The sequence below is a fragment of the Boleophthalmus pectinirostris genome, unplaced genomic scaffold, assembly GCF_026225935.1.
Source record: "Boleophthalmus pectinirostris isolate CB_2022bp ecotype Guang Dong unplaced genomic scaffold, ASM2622593v1 HiC_scaffold_32, whole genome shotgun sequence".
In the NCBI taxonomy this organism is placed as follows: Eukaryota; Metazoa; Chordata; class Actinopteri; order Gobiiformes; family Gobiidae; genus Boleophthalmus; species Boleophthalmus pectinirostris.
Genome location: NW_026571311.1, coordinates 729 through 11,702, shown reverse-complemented (window position 1 = coordinate 11,702; position 10,974 = coordinate 729). Strand labels below are relative to the sequence as shown.

General features: G+C 48.1%; 1 long non-coding RNA gene across 1 annotated transcript; it reads right to left on the bottom strand.

Annotated features, from left to right (window-relative positions):
- Positions 1 to 8,597: 8,597 nt before the first annotated feature.
- Positions 8,598 to 9,114, bottom strand: LOC110153624 (uncharacterized). Its single transcript, XR_008633177.1, has 2 exons — positions 8,978 to 9,114; positions 8,598 to 8,867 (listed from the first exon to the last, which is right to left on the bottom strand). It is a non-coding gene; the product is annotated as an uncharacterized LOC110153624 (long non-coding RNA).
- Between the last annotated feature and the right edge of the window lie 1,860 nt (positions 9,115 to 10,974).

Genomic DNA, 10,974 nt, shown 5'->3' with positions numbered 1-10,974 from the left:
AGAAGAAGAACAAGAAGAAGAACAAGAAGAAGAACAACAAGAACAAGAAGAACAAGAACAAGAAGAACAAGAAGAAGAACAAGAACAAGAGGAAGAAGAAGAGGAGGAGAGAGTGAGGGAGGGGGAGGAGGAGGTTGAACAGGTGGAAGTTTGTGGAGGTTTTTGTTCTAGTGTTTAAATATTAAATATGACCTGTATGTTTTATATTAAGTCTCAGGGTCAAATCTGACTCATGTTCTCTTCTTCTCTTCTTCTGCTGTTCTCTTCTTCTCTTCTTCTGCTGTTCTCTTCTTCTCTGTTCTCTTCTTCTCTTCTTCTGCTGTTCTCTTCTTCTCTTCTTCTGCTGTTCTCTTCTTCTCTTCTTCTGCTGTTCTCTTCTTCTCTTCTTCTGCTGTTCTCTTCTTCTCTTCTTCTGCTGTCCTCTCGTTCTCTCGTTCTGGTTCTGTTCTCAGGGGAAACACTGTATCCTGGACGTGTCGGCGAACGCCGTGCGGCGCCTGCAGGTGGCGCAGCTGCACCCCATCGCCATCTTCATCCGACCACGTTCCCTCGAGAACATCCTGTACGTCCACACGCTCAGAGAACGTTCTGTTAGTGGAGACCTCACAGTGACCTCACAGTGACCTCACAGTGTGACCTCACAGTGACCTCACAGTGACCTCACAGTGACCTCACAGTGACCTCACAGTGACCTCACAGTGACCTCACAGTGACCTCACAGTGTCTCACAGTGACCTTTCCCTTGACCTGTGACCTCAGTGTGACACAGTGACCTCACAGTGGACCTACAGTAATAAAACCTCAAATAATAATAATAATAATTATTATTATTTATTTTATTTTTTTTATTCTTCTTCTTCTGAGTTGCTGTTTCTGTGTAAACCTCGTTAAATCTCGTTTACATACTTTATGATAATGAGCGGTACGTGGCTCCGCCCACAGCTCTGATGAATCTTCTGTGTTTTTGTGCAGAGACTTGAACAAACGTCTTTCTGAGGACCAGGCCCGAAAAGCTCTGGACCGAGCGCTTAAACTGGAACAGGACTTCCTCCAGTGCTTCACCGGTGAGTCCTGGTCTAGTCCTGATCTGGTCCTGATCCGGTCCTGATCCGGTCCTGATCCAGTCCTGATCTGGTCCTGATCCGGTCCTGATCCAGTCCTGATCCAGTCCTGATCCGGTCCTGGTCTAGTCCTGATCCAGTCCTGATCCAGTCCTGATCTGGTCCTGATCCAGTCCTGATCCGGTCCTGGTCCGGTCCTGATCCGGTCCTGATCCAGTCCTGGTCCGGTCCTGATCCGGTCCTGATCCAGTCCTGGTCCGGTCCTGATCCGGTCCTGATCCAGTCCTGATCCGGTCCTGGTCTGGTCCTGGTCTAGTTCTCTTGTCTCTCTCTTTTACGCAGTTTTTCTATCTCCACCCTTTCTTTTTCTTCTCTCTCTCCTCTCATGTTCTGACGTTCTTCTTCGTGTTCTGATGTTCTCCTCTCGTGTTCTGATGTTCTCCTCTCGTGTTCTGACGTTCTCCTCTCTCCTGTGTTCTGATGTTCTCCTCTCGTGTTCTGACGTTCTCCTCTCGTGTTCTGATGTTCTCCTCTCGTGTTCTGATGTTCTCCTCTCGTGTTCTGATGTTCTCCTCTCGTGTTCTGATGTTCTCCTCTGTGTTCTGATGTTCTCCTCTCGTGTTCTGATGTTCTCCTCTCGTGTTCTGATGTTCTCCTCTCGTGTTCTGATGTTCTCCTCTCGTGTTCTGATGTTCTCCTCTCGTGTTCTGACTTCTCGTGTTCTGACTCTCTCGTGTTCTGATGTTCTCCTCCTGTGTTCCTCGTGTTCTGACGTTCTCCTCGTGTTCCTCGTGTTCTGACGTTCTCCTCGTGTTCTGACCTCTCGTGTTCTGATGTTCTCCTCTCGTGTTCTGACGTTCTCCTCTCGTGTTCTGATGTTCTCCTCTCGTGTTCTGATGTTCTCCTCTCGTGTTCTGACGTTCTCCTCTCGTGTTCTGATGTTCTCCTCTCGTGTTCTGACTCTCTCTCGTGTCTGACGTTCTCCTCTCGTGTTCTGACGTTCTCCTCTCGTGTTCTGATGTTCTCCTCTCGTGTTCTGATGTTCTCCTCTCGTGTTCTGATGTTCTCCTCTCGTGTTCTGATCTTCTCCTCTCGTGTTCTGACGTTCTCCTCTCGTGTTCTGACGTTCTCCTCTGTGTTCTGATGTTCTCCTCTCGTGTTCTGACGTTCTCCTCCTGTGTTCTGACGTTCTCCTCTCGTGTTCTGATGTTCTCCTCTCGTGTTCTGACGTTCTCCTCTCGTGTTCTGACGTTCTCCTCTCGTGTTCTGACGTTCTCCTCTCGTGTTCTGATGTTCTCCTCCTGTGTTCCAGCGGTGGTGGGCGGGGACAGTTTTGAGGAGGTTTATCATCACGTGAAGGTCGTGATCGAGGAGCAGAGCGGCCCCTACATCTGGGTGCCCCAACGAGAGCGCCTCTAACCCCCCAGGAGAACCCCCAGAACCCTCCAGGAGAACCCCTAAAACCCCCCAGGAGAACCCCCAAAACACCCCAACGAGAGCGTCTCTAACCCCCAGGAGAACCCCAAAACCCCCCAGGAGAACCCCAAAACCCCCCAACAAGAGCGCCTCTAACCCCCCAGGAGAACCCCAAAACCCCCCAACAAGAGCGCCTCTAACCCCCCAGGAGAACCCCCAGAATCCTCCAGGAGAACCCCCAAAACCCCCCAGGAGAACCACAAAACCCCCCAACGAGAGCGCCTCTAACCCCCCAGGAGAACCCCAAAACCCCCAAGGAGTACCCCCAAAACACCCAGGAGTACGTCACACCCTCCAGGAGAACCACAAAAACAGCCAAAGAGAGCACCTCTAACCCCCGCAGGAGTAGCCCACTATAGCCCCGACCAGAGCGCCTCAAACCCTCCAGGAGCCAGTGCCCTCATAGGAGCACCTCAAAAACACAGAGCAGAGTCCCCGAGGAGCGCCCAGAACCCACGAGCGCCCAGAGCCCACGAGCGCCCAGAGCCCACGAGCGCCAGAGCGAAGCGGGTTCTCCCGGTTCTCCTGGTTCTGTGGCCTAAACCTGTGAGGTGTTACTGAAACTAGAATAATGATCGCCATGGTAACCATCAGAAACGGGCGGCCGGCGGCGGCGGCCATGTTGTGACTGTAGAGCAGGAGGAGCAGCTTCTACAACATCAGAGATTTGAGTCTGAACTTCAACCAAACCAGTGTTAAAAAGAGAGAGAGAGTGTGTGTGTGTGTGTGTGTGTGTGTATACAGACTATAAAGTGTGTGTGTGTGTTTGTGTGTATAGTGTGTGTGTATATAGTGTGTATGTGTGTGTGTGTATAGTGTGTGTGTGTGTGTATAGTGTGTGTGTGTGTGTGTGTGTATACAGTCTATAAAGTGTGTGTGTGTGTGTTTGTGTGTATAGTGTGTGTGTGTGTGTGTATAGTGTGTGTGTGTGTGTGTGTATAGTGTGTGTGTGTGTGTGTATAGTGTGTGTGTGTGTGTGTGTGTGTGTATAGTGTGTGTGTGTGTGTGTATAGTGTGTGTGTGTGTGTATAGTGTGTGTGTGTATAGTGTGTGTGTGTGTGTATAGTGTGTGTGTGTGTGTGTGTGTGTGTGTGCTATAGTGTGTGTGTGTGTGTGTATAGTGTGTGTGTGTGTGTGTGTGTGTGTATAGTGTGTGTGTGTGTGTGTATAGTGTGTGTGTGTGTGTGATAGTGTGTGTGTGTGTGTGTGTATAGTGTGTGTGTGTGTGTGTGTATAGTGTGTGTGTGTATAGTGTGTGTGTGTGTGTGTGTGTGTGTGTGTGTGTAGTGTGTGTGTGTGTGTGTGTGTGTGTGTGTGTGTATAGTGTGTGTGTGTGTGTGTGTGTATAGTGTGTGTGTGTGTGTGTATGTGTGTGTGTGTGTGTGTGTGTGTGTGTGTGTGTGATAGTGTGTGTGTGTATAGTGTGTGTGTGTGTGTGTGTATAGTGTGTGTGTGTGTGTGTGTGTGTATAGTGTGTGTGTGTGTGTGTGTGTGTGTGTGTGTGTGTGTGTATAGTGTGTGTGTGTGTGTGTGTGTGTGTGTGTGTGTGTGTATAGTGTGTGTGTGTGTGTGTGTGTGATAGTGTGTGTGTGTGTGTGTGTGTGTGTGTGTGTGTATGTGTGTGTGTGTGTGTATGTGTGTGTGTGTGTGTGTGTGTGTGTGTGTGTGTGTGTGTGTGTATAGTGTGTGTGTGTGTGTGTGTGTATGTGTGTGTGTGTGTGTGTGTGTGTGTGTGTGTGTGTGTGTGTGTGTGTGTGTATAGTGTGTGTGTGTGTGTGTGTGTGTGTGTGTGTGTGTTGTGTGTGTGTGTGTGTGTGTGTGTGTGTGTGTTGTGTGTGATAGTGTGTGTGTGTGTGTGTGTGTGTGTGTGTGTGTGTGTGTGTGTGTGTGTTGTGTGTATAGTGTGTGTGTGTGTGTGTGTGTGTGTGTGTATGTGTGTGTGTGTGTGTGTGTGTGTGTGTGTGTGTGTGTGTGTGTGTGTGTGTATGTGTGTGTGTGTGTGTGTGTGTGTGTGTGTGTGTGTGTATAGTGTGTGTGTGTGTGTGTGTGTGTGTGTGTGTGTGTGTGTGTGATAGTGTGTGTGTGTGTGTGTGTGTGTAGTGTGTGTGTGTGTGTGTGTGTGTGTGTGTGTGTGTGTGTGTGTGTGTGTGTGTGTGTGTGTGTGTATAGTGTGTGTGTGTGTGTGTGTGTGTGTGTGTGTGTGTGTGTGTATAGTGTGTGTGTGTGTGTGTGTGTGTGTGTGTGTGTGTGTATAGTGTGTGTGTGTGTGTGTGTGTGTGTGTGTGTGTGTGTGTGTGTGTGTGTGTGTATAGTGTGTGTGTGTGTGTGTGTGTGTGTATAGTGTGTGTGTGTGTGTGTGTGTGTGTGTGTGTGTGTGTGTGTGTGTGTAGTGTGTGTGTGTGTGTGTGTGTGTGTGTGTGTGTGTGAGGAGTCAGTCTCTTCAGTTTCTCTTGTGTTTCGGTCTGTGATTTTTTTGTCACATTTTTGCTCCACAGTCACAAAATGTCCGACACAAATGCTGCAGTTTCTGTGGTTCCTCTAGATTTATTTAAACCTCAATGATCAGACCCCAAACGCTCCAGAAGAACCCAGAAAGAACTAAACCAGGACTAAACCAGGACTAGACCAGGACTAGACCAGGACTAGACCAGGACTAGACCAGGACTAAACCTGGACTACACCTGGTCTAAAGATGGACTAACCCTCTGGATTATCCTGTCCTAAAGTCTCCTACACGCTCTCGAGGCCCCGCCCCTCATCCTCTCGAGGCCCCGCCCCTCATCCTCTCGAGGACCACACCCCCACTCTCGAAGCCCCTCCCCTCATCCTCTCAAAGCCCCGCCCCTCATCCTCTCGAGGCCCCGCCCCCTCTCTCTTGAGGCCACGCCCCCTGGACTCTTGACTCTTTCACTATTTATAGATTCTTGATTTGTGGATGTATCGATTCTGACTGAACTGATCTGTGTGTGTGTGTGTGTGTGTGTGTGTGTGTGTGTAGTGTGCGTGTGTGTGTGTGCATACATACGTGTGTGTACATATAAAAGGTGTGTGTGTGTAAATATAAGACTTTTGTGCGTGTGTGTACATATCAGATTTGTGCGTGTGTGTGTGTGTGTGTGTGTGTGTGTGTGTGTGTGTGTGTGTGTGTGTGTGTGTGTGTGTGTGTACATATCAGACGTTGTGTGTGTGTAAATAGTTCAAACGATGGGGCTCCACACACTCGTCTTTTCAGGGCTTCAATAGAGAAATTATTATAATGAATAAATAAATAAATCTATATATATATATATCTCTATCTATGATGAATAATGGACTACAAATCCCACTTCCCCCACTCTAAAGGACTACAAACCCCACCCCCACCTCGCTCTAAAGGACTACACATCCATCATCCTCCACGCTCACTCACACCTGTGCTGAAGGACTACAAATCCCACCTCCTCAACGCTGAAGGACTACAAACCCCACCTCCTCAACGCTAAAGGACTACAAATCCCACCTCCTCAACGCTAAAGACTACAAATCCCACCTCCTCAACGCTGAAGGACTACAAATCCCAGGCCCACGCGTTTGTTTCGGGAGGAAGCGTTTACATTTGACGCCTGAGGACCGCGCCTGCTTTAAACCTGGACTACAAACGACCCCCGGCGGACTACAACTCCCAGACGAGGCGGCGTTCACGATCAGGAAGTGGATGTACAGATCTAAGATGGAGGACGGCTGTCGACAAACACGGTTTGTTAGTTTTTTCTGAGACGTTTATTTTCTCCTGAGTTTGTTTCTGAACTTGGTGAGTTTGTTTCTGGTGTGGAACATCTGCCCGGCGCGTCCTCCACCTCAGATTCAACCAAGGGCTCCAGAAGGTTTTAAGGACTACAAAACCATCCATCTTTGGACTACAAATCCCACTGTGCATCACAGATAAACCTCCTTTCTGTTGGATTACAAAAGGACTACAAAATCTACTGCCATTGCCTCAAACGGACTACAAATATGGACACGCTTTTTGACTACAACTCCCATGAGCCTCGCCGCCTAAAGGACTACAACCCCCCCCCCTCCCTCCCAGGACTACAGCTCCCATGGTCCCTGAGCCGGAGCACTTAGTGAAGTTTAAATGCAGATGTTTAGTGGAGTTGATTTGAATAAAGACGGTGTTTTTTTTTGTTTTTTTTTCGCGGTGGCGTCGGCGGCGAAAAGGACGCTCACGTCACGGGACGTTCACGGACCCACTGCACACGCTCAGTAGCGCCTTGGCCTCCGCCCACGGGATCACGGACGTTTCGCCACGATGACGTCACGGTTTTTAAACTATTTTGTGTTTGTTCAGAAAGTTTACCACAGAATAAAATATTATTATCATAAACCAGGACCACGTCTGGTTTTCTTCTTCACGCAAAAAAACAAAACAAGACTCGAGTACGCGCAGGAACAGTACTCGAGTATTAGTCCAGTCATTTGGTTTTACAATTCTTTATGTTCTCAGGTTCTTTTTTTCAGACCAGAGTTTGTTTTCCTTCTTGGTCTGGTGATGTTTCTGTGTCGTTCAGTCGGTTTAAACAGGTTTAGTCTTGGTTTTCGTCTCGGTTTTTGTCTCGGAGTCTGGACGACGGCGCCACCTGCAGACGCACTTCCTCAGGTCAGAGTCTCAGGTGTGTGAGAAGAAAAAAACCCTCGTCTCGGTTCATCGTCCTGTGGAAACGTTTCTGGATTTTGATTTCCTCTTTAATCCAGCGACGATGTTTGTTTTCCTCTGTCCCAGAATCTGCTTCTATTTAGGTTTAGTCCTGGTTTAGTCCTGGTTTAGTCCTGGTTTAGTCCTGGTTTAGTCCTGGTTTAGTCCTGGTTTAGTCCTGGTTTAGTCCTGGTTTAGACCTGGTTTAGTCCTGGTTTAGTCCTGGTTTAGACCTGGTTTAGTCCTGGTTTAGTCCTGGTTTAGACCTGGTTTAGTCCTGGTTTTAGTCCTGGTTTAGTCCTGGTTTAGACCTGGTTTAGTCCTGGTTTAGTCCTGGTTTAGTCCTGGTTTAGACCTGGTTTAGTCCTGGTTTAGTCCTGGTTTAGTCCACCTGGTTTAGTCCTGGTTTAGTCCTGGTTTAGTCCTGGTTTAGACCTGGTTTAGTCCTGGTTTAGTCCTGGTTTAGTCCTGGTTTAGACCTGGTTTAGTCCTGGTTTAGCCCTGGTTTTAGTCCTGGTTTAGACCTGGTTTAGACCTGGTTTAGTCCTGGTTTAGTCCTGGTTTAGACCTGGTTTAGTCCTGGTTTAGTCCTGGTTTAGTCCTGAGTCCTGGTTTAGACCTGGTTTAGTCCTGGTTTAGTCCTGGTTTAGTCCTGGTTTAGTCCCTGGTTTAGCCCTGGTTTAGTCCTGGTTTAGATCTGGTTTAGACCTGGTTTAGTCCTGGTTTAGTCCTGGTTTAGTCCTGGTTTAGTCCTGGTTTAGTCCTGAATGTTCTTTTCAGCGTCACAAACAGTTTGAGTTTGTTTCTGTTCTTTGTTTTGTTGCTCATGTTTCTGTTTCTTTCTCTCGTTCTGTCCTTTTGTTCCTTTTGTTCTTTTTGTTTTTGTTCTTTTTGTTCTTTTGTTCTTTTTGTTCTTTTTCGTGCTCTGGACGTTCTCTCTGTTTCCCTGACAAACTCTCGCTCAGAAGTTTTAGAACCTCAGATTGTCGTGTCGACTTTTGTTCAGCTCCAACATCTGAACAAACTCGTGACTCGTTTTTTTTACAGCACAAATCAAATATTGTGTTAAAGTTTTTCTGTGTCTGCAGCAGAAGTTTTCATAAACGTGCGGCTCTCGGCGTCGTTGCTTCACTCTTCAGTTCGATGGTTTAAGTCTGGAGTCTGAGCTTCTTCACATTTTAAACTTTATTAAATTTAAATTATAAACTTGTTAGTTTTTTCCTGAGGAGGTTTTGTCTGAGCGTCGACTTCTGTTTTGTTCTTTTCTTTGTTTCATTTCAAATTCTTCATTGGACTTAAAAAAAAAAAAAACTGGACTGAACAGAAACAAAACAAAAAAAATGACAAATCTGAAAAAAAAAAATTTAAAAAAAAAGGACAAACAGTTTATAATAATATTGTGTCTTTAATGAACAAATTTACACAACGTCTCTGAATTTTGGACTTTTATTCAGTCTCTCCTGTGATTGGTCAGTTCCTCTCCTCTCTGTCGTGTGATTGGTCAGCTCCTCTCCTCTCTGTCGTGTGATTGGTCAGCTCCTCTCCTCTCTGTCGTGTGATTGGTCAGCTCCTGTCCAGGTGCACACAGGTGAGCTGGAGGGGCGGAGTCACTTTGGTCATAAAGTCTCTGTCTCCTCGAACGATTCGTCTGAAATCTGAAAGAGAAAAAAAACAACGACAAACGACCAATCAGAGACGAGCGTCAGACCCGCCCCCTCCCAGGAACAACACCTGATTGGTCCAGAACTGAGAGGGAAGAACTCACCCTGGAGACCACAGACAGGAAACGATCTGAAGGTTCTAAAGGTTCTGAAGGTTCTGTTCTGTTCTGTCAGTGAGATGTTCTAGGATCCAGACCTGAGGAACACGAGGATCTGATTTTGATTCTTCTGAGACGAACTTTGACCTACACCAGAACTGAGGTCAAAGGAGAACCAGAACAGAACCACAACAGAACCAGAACAGAACCAGAACCAGAACAGAACCAGAACAGAACCAGAACAGAACCAGAACAGAACCACAACAGAACCACAGAACAGAACCAGAACAGAACCAGAACAGAACCAGAACCAGAACAGAACCACAACAGAACCAGAACAGAACAGAACAGAACCAGAACCACAACAGAACCACAACAGAACCAGAACAGAACCACAACAGAACCAGAACAGAACCAGAACAGAACCACAACAGAACCAGAACAACAGAACCACAGAACAGAACCACAACAGAACCAGAACCAGAACAGAACAGAACCAGAACAGAACCAGAACAGAACCAGAACAGAACCAGAACAGAACCAGAACAGAACCAGAACAGAACCAGAACCAGAACAACAGAACCAGAACAGAACCACAAACAGAACACAACAGAACCAGAACAGAACCAGAACAGAACCAGAACAGAACCACAACAGAACCACAACAGAACCACAACAGAACCAGAACAGAACCACAACAGAACCAGAACAGAACAGAACAGAACCAGAACCAGAACAGAACCAGAACAGAACCAGAACAGAACCACAACAGAACCAGAACAGAACAGAACAGAACAGAACCACAACAGAACCAGAACAGAACCAGAACAGAACCAGAACAGAACCAGAACAGTTAGAACATGGTTCAGTGTTCAGATCAGCTGATCGTGTGGAGATCTTGTTCTTCATGTTTTTCTAACTGGAGGCACTGCTCCGTCTGAACACGAGTCTTTAAACTTCTAGACTAGGAGTATTTTCACAGAAGAAATGTTCTAGCGGCAAATTTGAGGAAATATTCAGAATATTTTGTTCATCAAACTGGATTTTGAGTTCTAATCCTTCTCATTTGCATATTAATAATATATATAATTTATGAATATATTTTCCATCCATCCTCCATGTTCTTCTTCTTCTCTGGGGTCGAGTCTCAGGAGCATCAGTCTGAACAGAGACTCCCAGACTTCCCTCACCCCAGACACTTCCTCCAGCTCCTCCAGTGGGACCTGAGGTGTTCCCAGTCCAGTCCAGAGACATGGTCCCTCCAGTGTGTCCTGGGTCTCCTCCTCCAGGTGGGACATGAACACCTCCTGAGGGACACGTCCAGGAGACGTCAGAACAGACGTCCTCCCCTCAGACGCTCCTCTCCACGTGGAGGAGCAGCGGCTCTACTCCGAGCTCCTCCCCTCAGACGCTCCTCTCCACGTGGAGGAGCAGCGGCTCTACTCCGAGCTCCTCCCCTCAGACGCTCCTCTCCACGAGGAGGAGCAGCGGCTCTACTCCGAGCTCCTCCCCTCAGACGCTCCTCTCCACGTGGAGGAGCAGCGGCTCTACTCCGAGCTCCTCCCCTCAGACGCTCCTCTCCACGTGGAGGAGCAGCGGCTCTACTCCGAGCTCCTCCCCTCAGACGCTCTCCACGAGGAGGAGCAGCGGCTCTACTCCGAGCTCCTCCCTCAGACGCTCCTCTCCACGTGGAGGAGCAGCGGCTCTACTCCGAGCTCCTCCCCTCAGACGCTCCTCTCCACGTGGAGGAGCAGCGGCTCTACTCCGAGCTCCTCCCCTCAGACGCTCCTCTCCACGAGGAGGAGCAGCGGCTCTACTCCGAGCTCCGACTCTAAGGGAAACTCATTTCCCTCAGGACAGATGCAGGGACGACGCTTGTATCTGTGATCTCGTCCTTTCAGTCGTTTCCCAGAGCAACGACCGACACAGCGACTGCATCACTGCACCTGTCCACCTGTCACACTCACGCTGCACCTGTCCACCTGTCACACTCACGCTGCACC